The sequence below is a fragment of the Delphinapterus leucas genome, chromosome 4 (genome assembly GCF_059928025.1).
Source record: "Delphinapterus leucas isolate spDelLeu-1000000601 "Yukka" chromosome 4, BTC_Dleu_Yukka2, whole genome shotgun sequence".
NCBI classification, from domain to species: Eukaryota; Metazoa; Chordata; class Mammalia; order Artiodactyla; family Monodontidae; genus Delphinapterus; species Delphinapterus leucas.
This window is the reverse complement of record NC_143132.1, coordinates 61,309,837-61,321,917: the sequence shown is the minus strand read 5'-3', so window position 1 is coordinate 61,321,917 and position 12,081 is coordinate 61,309,837. Positions and strand designations below refer to the sequence as shown.

At 34.3% G+C, this 12,081-nt stretch overlaps 1 protein-coding gene across 8 annotated transcripts in view; it reads left to right on the top strand.

Annotated features, from left to right (window-relative positions):
* The window catches only part of ZBTB20 (zinc finger and BTB domain containing 20), an 820,737-nt gene that overhangs the window by 175,088 nt on the left and 633,568 nt on the right, over positions 1-12,081 (top strand). For 6 of the 8 annotated variants that reach the window (XM_022556534.2, XM_022556158.2, XM_022555365.2 and 3 more), the window contains one exon: positions 10,457-10,508. The exons of the other annotated variants lie outside the window; for them this stretch is intronic. The gene's annotated coding sequence lies outside the window, so the exon portion shown is untranslated. The remainder of the gene's footprint in view (positions 1-10,456; positions 10,509-12,081) is intronic. 8 annotated transcript variants of the gene reach the window in all.

Genomic DNA, 12,081 nt, shown 5'->3' with positions numbered 1-12,081 from the left:
TGGACATTGGTGCTGGTGGGCACCACCTCAGAATGTCATTGTAGTTTTGATTTGCATTTACCTGATGATCCCACTCTCTATTTTTTAAATAAAGTTTTTTTTTGAAATACAGGCATCCTTGTTTATGTATTTATTGCCTTTGGCTGCTTTCCTGCTACAATGGCAGAGTTGAGTATTTGAGACAGAAACCACATGACCTACAAAACCTAAAATATTTATCATATGGCCCTTTACAGGTGGTTTGCTGATCCCCGGTTTACATGATTTTTTTTTAACCTTTAGAAGCATTAGAATTGTTGTCAAGTCTGGGCATAGGTAGAATATTTGTACACTGTATAAAGGAGGGAGTGAATTTGTGCATGTTACTACTCTTAGGGTTTAGTCTTACACTAAATCTTCTGTGTTTCATGGGGACTGACCCATCCGTTTCAGCAATAAAGGTCCAAAATGACATATGTGACACTGTCACTGCCTTCACTCAGTTCCATTCAACTGTCCTTGACATCATAAAAGTTGATGATGATATATCAATAGGTTTAATGGGGGAAATGTGAAGGGAACTGTGACTGAGAAAAACAGTGTTGTTAGTCTTAAATATGGAGGCATTTTAGGTCTTATTCTGTAAAAATCTATTTTGTTTAGAAATCTTTCAAAATAAGCGTCATCAAATTTATCTTGGACCTTTCTCCCAAAGTACTTATATTAGGAACAGAGCATTCCTCAGCCTGCGATTCAACTAAAAAAAATCACCTGTGCATGGTAGGTGCTTGATAAATATTTATGGCTTGAATATTAACTTCATAATTACTTTTTTGTGTTTGTTTATTCATTCCTCAGATATATGAGTGCTCACTGCGTGCCAGGCATAATGCCCAGAAACAAGTGATTTGGCAGTGGATAGTGTATAGCTCTCCCTAATGTGGGGAGATGGGCAATGAATGAGTTCATAAATTTAAAAAATAATGATTACAGAGAGTGATAAAGAGTGATTTGTGTCAGAAAGGGTGGATAATGGGATAAAGAGTAACAAGGTACCATTTGAGCTAAGATTGAATGATGAGAAGTGGAAGCCACCATGAAATGATTTGGGAGAAGAGCCTTTAGTAGAACAAGTTCAAAAGCCCCAACCAGTTGTGGCCTCACAAAGGAATAGAAAGAAGACCAGTGTATCTAGATCCTAGTGAAAGAGTTTGTGTGTATGTGTGTGTTGTGTTAATTTAGGATCCACCATGTTTTGTGTCTGTGGGAGAGTGTTAGTAACAGGGTGGCCCTCTGCATGTTTTCTTAGGTACCCAAAGAATCAATAATTTTTAAACAGATGTGTAGGTTTTTGAAGTCAAATGAGAGTGATTGAATTAATTTTATTTGAATCAATTTTTGTTGAATCGAAGATAAGGTCATGAATAGGTGTCTGGATAGGAATAAGAGAAGAGTGGGAAGGGAGAAAGTATTCACATAGAGTTTTAGAGAAATTGGAGGTTAGCACTTGGTTCTTTGGCTCCAAGACTGTGTAGATTTCAGTTACATGAACACTCCTAGACACACTGTAGGCTCAAAAAAACGTTTGCTGAATCAATGTATATTGGTTTGAAATCTTACCTGATTGGATTGGAGGGTACAATTTCTGCATTATTTGAAGGGAGGATACATAATGGAACCAGATTATGGAGGACTCTGAAAACCAAGCACAAAGGATTTGATATTGTAAGTGGTAGGGAATCATTATAGGGAATAAGATAATAACTTGATGATTTCCAAGTATTTGTTTTATTATGGTATGTAGGATGATTTAAAGACAGAAGGAGCCAAGGATGATGTTTTATTCCAGGCATACTTTCTATTTTAACCAGGTTCTCATTCTCAGCCTGGTTTGGCTACATTGCAATCAATTACTTCGTAACAGAAGCTGGGTCTAATAAAGGAAAGCTGTCTCAGTTACCAAGGTCCTTTTTGTTCTGTAGTCTTGCATCTGTATTTGTATTTGACTTTTGCTGTACCTTCTTTCCTGTCTATGCGATATTTAACAATTTTTCAGGACTCTGAACATTCTGCTTTATTTTGCCTTTTCATATTTGTCTCTCACTGATACCTCCTTGATTGTATTTACATGTAGGGAGTAATTCAATAAAAGTTAAATGGAACAAGTTTAAAATGGAAAGTTTTCCTATACAAACTGTAAGGATGGGATTTCCTTCCTTCCTCCCTCCCTCCCTCTCTCCCTCCCTTCCTTCCCGTCTTTCTTTCTTTCTCTTTCTCCCTCCCTTCCTCCCTTCCTTCCTTCCTTCCTTCCTCTCTCCCTCCCTTCCTTCCCATCTTTCTTTCTTTCTCTTCCTCCCTCCCTCCCTTCCTTTCTTCCTTCCTCTCTCTTTCCCTTCCTTTCTTCCTTCCTTTCTTTCTCCCTTTCCTTCCTTTCTTTCTCCCTTTCCTTCCTTTCTTTCTCCCTTTCCTTCCTTTCTTTCTTCCTTTCTTTCTTTCTTTCTTCCTTTCTTTCTTTCTTTCTTTCTTTCTTTCTTTCTTTCTTTCTTTCTTTCTTTCTTTCTTTCTTTCTTTCTTTCTTTCTTTCTTTCTTTCTCTCTTTCTTTCTTTCATCAAACTTTACTCTTAATGGGACTACTCAAAATGTAAAAGTTGGTATACTGAAAGCAAATCCTGAGCAACAAATTGGTTGCTATCTCTGTGAACACTCAATCTATCAGTGAGAAAGATATGCCAAGAAAATTTTCATGTTGTGGAAGGTTTAGTCACTGAAGCAACTTGCCTGCCCTCACTAAATATACATTTTACTTTAATATTTCTATTTCATAGAAACTATTTCAGACTAGAAAGTAAAAATCATATAATCTGGTTTGTCCCTTTCTTCAGACAAATTAGGAATAACAGACAGTCTTACCTTTGGGACCTGTTATTATGATAATATGGCCCACTTATCTTGGTTGGCCCTCACAATAATATATAATCACTCAATTTTGTATCTCATCAGAGCTATTTCCGAAAAGGAAATGAGGGGTCAGCTTTTATCATAGGATTTTCCTCTGAGTAGTTGACTCTGGGAAATTTACAAGGGTATATAACTGTCACAAAGGTGGTGTTAGTTTTGTCAGTAACTTATGAACAACTCCCCAAATGGCTATGTCTGAGCACAACACTATGAATATTTCTTATATGGTAGTGAAGAGGTGGACTTGTGTTAAATATAAAACCACGCAAGAAAATCCATCACCTCATGAAGGATAGAAACTGCAAATGTAGTATGGTTTGTAGGAGTATAGACTCTGCAGGAAGATTGAATGGGTGTGAATCCTGGTTTTGCCACTCAGTAGAGAGGTGATCTTTGGCAAATTTCCTAATCTTTTTGTGCTTCAGTTTACACATCAATAAAATAGGGATAGTGATATCTGATTTTGAGGTAACTACCTCTTAGAGGTTTTTTTTTAAATTTTACATTAAGTAAATATACATAAATATACATAGAACAAAACCTGAATACAGGAAATGCTTATGTATTTGCTATTTTCTGATAATCTTTAGAAGTAAAGGTAAAAATTAAGTAGCTCTTTCTCTGACCCTGCCTTCTCTAAGAGTTACAAATGTATAAGAAAATTGTTGCCACTTCTAGAATGTGGAATGATTTGAAAACAGCACTATTTTGTTTTAAAACTCAAAGCAATGGTAGTACAATTGTCCTAAAAGGAGACATTATTTAACATTTAGATTAAGGTTAAATTAAGCAGAATTGTTTTTATACCCCTCTTTTTGAAAAAAATGAGACAAATCATAAGATGATAGTTCCTTATTAGGGGCGTCTTCAAAAAGCAACTTTAAACATCCTTGTTATGTCTTGAGATCACTGTGTAGTCAATACAGTCTCTGATGTCCACCTACTTAGAATTCTGTAAAATTAGAAGACAAGTGGTCTTTACGTGGGTTCGTGGACTCCTGGAAATTTTATTCAAAATTTTGTGAACATGTACACTTTCTTAGAGAAAGAGATTCTTGGTTTTTATCATCTTCTGAGAGAGAATTATTATCCCCCAAAAGAGTAAGAACCGTCCTCTGAAGCAATATAAATTTTTTGTCTTCAGTGAAGATAAAAGTATAATACCCTATTTACCAAGGCAGAAAAATCGAATAGTATATTTTAGGTTTTTAGTTAAAAGGATCAAAATGAAAATTTTATTCTCCCTGGTGAACACTTAGCTAGCCAGAAAATTTAATTAGCCAGAATTCCAGGTAATCAATGCTTACTTATGTCAAGCAGCAATCATTCTTCAGTATATTAGCTGAGTTGGTATTTTGTCCAGAGAAAATGGTGATTTTTGTCTACTGTTCATTCTTTCTTGTCCTAGTTTCAGAATTATTAACATTTGCAATAGTTTCATAATTGTATGTTTCTTATGATATGCTTAGGAGTAAAAGCATTATATAAATGCTTGCTTCAAAACCATTATTATATCAATCTCGTTAATATAATTTAGTACAGAATATTTCTACTCATTCTGTCCAAAGGCACTGTGGAATAAAGTATCTGAACGAGGACAAGGGGAAGTTGGGAGAAAGGGAATTTTATTGAACTCTGAAATCTTAAAAATGAGTTGTAGGGCTTCCCTGGTGGCGCAGTGGTTGAGAGTCCGCCTGCCGATGCAGGGGGCGCGGTTTCGCGCCCCGGTCCGGGAGGGTCCCGCATGCCACGGAGCGGCTGGGCCCGTGAGCCATGGCCGCTGAGCCTGCGCTTCCGGAGCCTGTACTCTGCGGCGGGAGGGGCCGCGGCAGTGAGAGGCCCGAGTACTGCAAAAAAACAAATGTGTTGTACGTCTTATGCACTTATGCAAATGTTTAAATTCACATTTACTTTGGTGTTTTTGGTTGCTTTTATTAAAATGTCTTAATAGAATATTTTTAAATAATTGTTTTATGGATCCTTAGAAAGTGTACACATTCCAAGCTTAAAAACTTTATTTAAAGTTTTTAATTGAAGATTAAGTAAATAATTCAGAAATGCATTCTGTTTACCTGTTAATAATTAAGCAGGTTAGACTATGTACTTTTTATAGTCATGGTGTTTTAATTTATTTTTTTGTTGGTGTGTTGGTTTTTAAGATTTTATTTAAGGCATTCTGCTATTGGGAACTAAAAATAAACTGAGTAAAGCTGCACATTATAAAGGAAATGGTTTGGGTTACTTTTAAAGAGACAAGTGAGAAAAAAAGGAATTGATTGGATTTTAGGGTTAAGGCAGTATTTAGTACATAATCTTTCTGAACTTTTCCCCTCTATTTGGAAGGGAAACTGTAATACCTAACAGAAAGAATAACTGAGTCAGGTGAATGGTCTTCTGTTGCCCTAGAGCTCTGGCGCAATGGAATTTGATTTGATTTTAGATGGCTTTAGTGTAGGGTTTAGCCAGGTCACTTTTATGGATTCTTGGAGAAGTCTACCATAGAACTTACCAGATTTCTCTGGTGTTTCAAAAACTTTGATAATACTCAAAGCCAGAATGAATACCTCCACCTTCAGAAGCACCATTATGGATGAACTAGAACTAAATTAGTCTTTTCTAGTCTTAGAATATGTCTTATCCTCTTGACCATGTATGTACAGGTTCTTTCTTTCTGATGTTCTTTAAGGATTGTAAATTGGTTTTCATTTGGCATCTTTGATCAGATACAACCAAAGTTTGTATTTAAATTTTTATTTAATGATGAAGACATTTTCTGTAATTATTGATAACAAATAGTCTTTAACAGTTTCTATTCATTTTGTCCCAGCCTGTCATTTGCTTTGTTTGAATTTTTACTTATTTGAAATTATACTCCTCCTACCTCTAAAACTGATGCTTCATTTGTTCTCATGGCAAATTTTGTTTGTCTCTCTGTAGCGGTCCTATTGCTGAAATTGATACATGTTTTATCTGTTTTCTCTTATAATAGTATGCTTACTGTATAAATATAACCTCAAATTTCTTAAAATTTCTACATTCCAGGCTGTGCCTTTCCTTGAAAATTTGATCAAATATGTGGACAATTAAAATTTGGCTTCTAGGAATCTAGTAGTTACCATTATATGTGATTGCTGTTTTATTTTTTTTTAACAAATCTTATTTTTCTTTCCTTTTACTTTCTTTTTTTTTGCTTTGTTGTTCTATTTCTTCCCTCCCTCACTCCATCTTCTTCCCTTCTTTACCTCTTTTTTAAAAATCTATGCAGTTAATGGAGGTGGCCTTCACCAAAAATAGGACAGATAGATATTTTCAAATGGCTTTCTTAACATTCAGGAAATCTAATGATATATCATCTAATTTTTTTTCTGCACCATAGACTAAGTGTCTTGTTTTAGTGATTTTTTTGTCTTTATGAAAAGTAATTTGTATGTATTGTAGAATATTTGGAAGGAAATTGTAAAAAGAAAAATATCTATTATATCTTAATATCTGAGATAAGTACTGGGAATAATTTAGTATATAGGTGCTTACATGCTTTTTATAATACATATTTTTTTCTAATACATATGTACTCACACATACATATAGATCAACATTTATATATGCATATGACCAAAAATTTGCATAGTTTACATATATTATATATACACAAATTATTAAAAATTGCTATCTTAATATCATTACCATTTTACAACCTGAATTTTAAGCTTAATGGTGTATTATAAATTTTTACTTGCCATATTTAATGGAAGCTTATCATTATATCACATAAAATTTATTTATCCAGTTCACTATTATGGAGTATTTAGGCTATTTTAATTTGCATTTCTTTCATTGTAGTTACAGATTAATATTGTTTCATATATATCTTAAGTTTCTTCTGTTGTGAATTACTTGTCCATTTGAAAAACTGAGAAAGTTTCTTTCTTTCTTTCTAGATAAAGACTATTAACACTATGAATATCATATATGTTAAAAATATTTGTCTTTATTTATTGTAGACATCTTAATTTTGTTCAAGATACTTTTGGATTTATAAGAGTTTTAATTTTAAGTTGTCAAATTCATAAATCTTTGTGCTTATGTTATATACTATTATTTATGTGCTTCAAAAGGCCTTCTTACCTTGGAGTTCAGAAAATTATATACATAAGTTTTCTTAAAGCTCTTTGATTATTTTACTTACTATACTCAGATATATCAATCTGATTTTTATTTTGGTGCATGGCAAAGGTAGGGAACAATTTTTTTTTTTCGGTCACTTAATGAGTCAACTATCTCAACACTCTGGATATGCAACCTGTAATATTTACCCCATACTGAAGTCCCTATGGTCTGTTCTACAGATCTGTCTCTTCCAATGACAGTTATCACACTGTCACTTATATTTCAGTCTTTGGTAAAAGCTAACCTTGTTTTCTACTTCTTTGCTGCATAGCCAATACCTAATACTTGTTATTTTTTTATTGTAATCTCCTATTCTATTTTATCACTTAAAAAAATTAAACTAGCTTTAAAACATCAGAACTACTAAAAATAATTTTAGTTCAATTCAGTTCAACAAAGATTTATTGACTGTTCACTATACACCAGGCCCTGTGCTTGTATTAAGAACACATAAATGAATCAGCTGCCTGCGCTATAGGGTTCTTGCGCTAGAAACACGTATTAATCTGATGGAGGAAGACAAAGAACGTGTGAATGGTCAAGATAGTGGGCTAGTATCAATACCTTCATTTTTTTCTGATTATTTCTTACTCTTTTTTTATCTATGACTTATTGGCTCTAACCATTTTATATATTTTCCCTCTTTCCTTTCTTTTTAATCCATAAATGATTAATTATTAAGTGACATTGATTTAACAGAATTAGATTGATTTAGGCATATGAAATATGGTAACTTTCTCATATTCATATGGTCTGTTTTTCTAATTACTGAACTGTTAATTGTGTCTTCATATTTTCAATTCTATAAATGTTTATTGAATTCTTTCTAGGCACTATTTAAGGAGCTGTAGGGAAAGAAAAATGGATGTCTTTGACAAATTTATAATCTAGTGGGGGAATTCACCATTTATAAAAATAAAGCAACATAATAAAATAATAGTTATTGAGAGTACTGTTTGCAAGCCAATACTAAGAAAGGTAGTGTGTATCTCCTTTAATCCTTATAACAGCCCATATAGCCCCAGATATTATTTTTTTGACTCTTTTCCTTACTTCACTCAGGAATTTTCTTATTGTTGCCCTCTCTGAGAAGATTTTCTGTCCAGACCTATCTAAAATATCAGCCCATGTAACTCTCAGTGCTATTACCTTGCTTTGTCCTCATAGTATTAATTATAGGACATTATTGGTTTAATGATTTATTTGCTTATTGTTTGTTTCCCCTGCTAGAATGAATATTGAGTGAAAGACTATGAAAAATGGGTTGTAGAAGTTTGCAGTTGCAAAAGGTCAAAGTTTAATATATAACATTTAACTTCTTTAAGCTTAAATTGTTTCATCTGTAAATAGATGTAGACTTAGTGCCTTTTCATAGGTTGGTCAGGCTGTTGACTCTTTCCTTCAATAAATATTCATTGATCTCCTACTATGTAGCAGACACTATTCATATATAAATGGGGGATACAGTGAAAGAGACAAGGCCTGACCTCATGGCCCTTCCATTCTAGTAGGGAAGACAGACAATAAATAAATAAAAATTACTTTTATAAAATATCATGTAATGGCCAAATTAATTTCCTCCAAAGTATCCTTCCCCACCTCATCCGTACAACCTGAACATTTTTTTTTCTTTTCCATTCCTAGTTATCCTCTGTTTATCCATGATTAATAGTTATTATCTCACTCCTAGCAGATTCTAATTTTCAGAGTCTCTTCTAAAGTTGGTGTTGCAGAATAAGTGTGGTATTACTCAGGTACCCTGACTATAGCAGAACCATCACCTTCCTTTTCTGGATCCCATTTATTTATTAGTACAGCATAAGCTCAGGATCGCTGGTATGGTTTGTTATTTGAGTCTTTGTTTTCCCTTTGTTTCTGCATCTTAAAGATCTAGTCAGTTAAAACCCTTAGACCTTCTTCGTTTTAATAGAACTTTTACTGTAGATGTACTTGTTTACAGGATTGGCTTATGTTTACGCATTTCCATTAGTAAAACTGCTTTTGAGACTTTGAATGGCTGAATCTCTGGAGAGTATTAGTAAATATGACATTAAGGTCCTCAATGAGATTTCATAGCAAATTTAGAGAGAACACTTTCTGAGGACATACAATATCAAACTCAGTTTTTAATAGGAGAGTTGTTTCTAGTTAAATCTTTTTATATTTTAACTCAGCAAATTGGCTTAAAAGTCACCTCAGCATCCTGCCTGCTTTACTGCTCCCGGTCCTAGTTTTCATTCTATACTATCAAAAGCATTTGGTCAGAAGATAGTTTAAAAGTGACTGATCCATTTGTTTGACATCCCTGCCTCCAAATCTGAGTAGGACCCTCCTATTAGCCTTGCTTGCTGAGACAGGGATCATAAAGCCATGTTTTAATATCAGTGCATTAGGTACTAAAGACCAGTTCAAGCTCTATTGAGCATGTTACCCTCTACTCCCTGTTTCTTTCCACCCATTTACTTTTTATTCTCTTTAGATTATCTTTTTTATGAAAATCTCTCCAACCTCATTCATATTTTGAGGACAGGGCTTGTATTTTATCTTTGTATACTTCCTAAATTACCAGTGCTTACCAGTGTATTATGGGTAGTAGATCTTTGCAAAATCTCTGGTAATTAAAAATAAACAAATGTAATAAAGACTATTGGAGATTAGTGGGTTTTTTTAGATCCGTTTTTTTAATTTAGAAAATATAAATGGGGCTTCCCTGGTGGCGCAGGGTTGAGAGTCCGCCTGCCGATGCAGGGGACACGGGTTCGTGCCCCGGTCCGGGAATATCCCACATGCCGCGGAGCGGCTGGGCCTGTGAGCCATGGCCGCTGAGCCTGCGCGTCCGGAGCCTGTGCTCCACAACGGGAGAGGCCGCAACAGTGAGAGGCCCGCGTACTGCAAAAAATATATGTATAAATGTAAAAACATCTGTTTGTATAAATTACTAAAGCTTGTAATAATACTATAATAAATATTCTGTTCTCCATCTAAACCCTGTACACAGTGGTTTAAATTGTAAATTCATGCCGTATTTTACTGAGTACTTGTTCTGCACATAGACAAATTAATGTGTTAGCCTTTATTTTTCTTTTTAAAACTATAGGTATTGGAGGTTCCCTGGCGGTCGAGTGGTTAAGACTCCACACTTCCAGTGCAGGGGCCTTGGGTTCGATCCCTGGTTGGGGAACTAAGATCCTATGTGCTGCATGGCGCGGCCAAAACAAACAAAAAACTATAGATATTAGTTGGCATACACAAACTCAACTACCTACTTCTCATGACTAGTCATAAAGATATTATGGAAATGTAAATTGTTTCCTTGGCAGATTACTAAGTTTAAGTATTTCTCTTTTACAGTCACACAAAAAGAAGTGTTAAGAATTGTCCTTTGAGACTCTGAAGACTAAAGGTAATATCCAATGATATTTTCTTCAATAGGTTTTTATCTTCCTGGAAAGTTTCATAATTTTAAAGGCCTTGGGTTTACTGCCTCAGGTCTTTTCTTTATTGCCCTTTAGCACGTTAAATAAAATTTTCTATGCCTACCTAAAACAATCTGAAATTATAAGTCAAAAAAAGAAGAAACCTTGTGTCATCTCAGAATATGTCACCTAATTGGGTGTTGCTGTATACCCCTTGATCCTCCTATTTGGGAATGTATTATGGCCCCTCCCCTGTTTTTTAAATCAGTTTGGAACTCTTCTGATTTTATACCTCACCCTTTTCTTAAATAGACACATTGGCTCAAAGTCAAAAAGTCAGTACCAATTCCTCTTCAGCAAGAGCTTTACAACTAACTATAAGAAATAAACATGCATTTTTGGGGAACAATGAAACTGTGCAGACAAGATTTAGTGGCAACTCATAGTCAGAAATCCAGAATTTCAGGCAAGAACTTTACAATAGACTTGTGTTGCTGCATTGTGTATAAAGAGCTCATAGGGATTGAAGAAGGTTTCTGAAACAAGAGGGGACTGTAATTACTTTGCTTCTTACATGCATGGTTAGATCTTCCAGCGAGAATAACATGGTAGGGTAATTTATTATAGAAGAGTAAATCACAGATTACATTGGAGGGAGATGGGGTGGTGTGATCCAACCATCAGTTTTGTGAATACATACACTTAAGCATGTGTGATAGCTTGTTTTTAATTTCTTTACACCAGTGCACACCTCACACATTCCGTTTAGCAGTGGGATATGCAAATTGTTCCAAATGCAGCAGCAGTACTTTCACCTGAATGTCAAAACTGTCAGAGAGCTTTAAATCAAATCTTTATAACATTTAAAAAAACCAGCCAGCCCTAAGATTGAGGCACCAAACTCACTGCAAAAACTTGATTCCCATACTTTCAAAAACCTCCTGTATGTCAACAGGGTAATGTCAAAGTTCTCATTCACCTGCTTTCTAATTTTAACCTTTTAAGGATTTTATTTTATTTGGCTTAATTATGATATTTTCTACAAATTAATGATAAATGCCTTGATTAATAAAACCAAATGTCAGAGAAAATGACAACTTGATGAAAAATTAATACTCGGCAATATTTTAAGGTACAGAAGTACTAAAGATGTACTCTTAAATCTCATACTTCATTAGCTCCTTTTGAAGGTAGGTAACCAGGATTTTCCTTGCACTTAAGCTTTCACAGCCACATGTGTAGATGCATTTTAGCAGTATGATTTTCAGCTGTTGCTTTGACTGCTAGCTGTTATATACATACACTTTTAGTTTTTCTTTTGCTTCATAATATTTATTTTTATTTTACAAAATCAAGGTAAACTATATTTTGGGTTGGTTATATTGATGAAGCTATCATACTAAGAATCCAAATAGTAGTGTGTGTCTGTGTGTGTGTGTGTGTGTGTGTGTGTGTGTGTATTTCAAGAGATCTCATGGTGTAAAATGTAGTAATTGGTGATTGTATATCTGCTACACTATTAATTCATTTGGTTATGAATATTTCAGCTGTTATATTTTA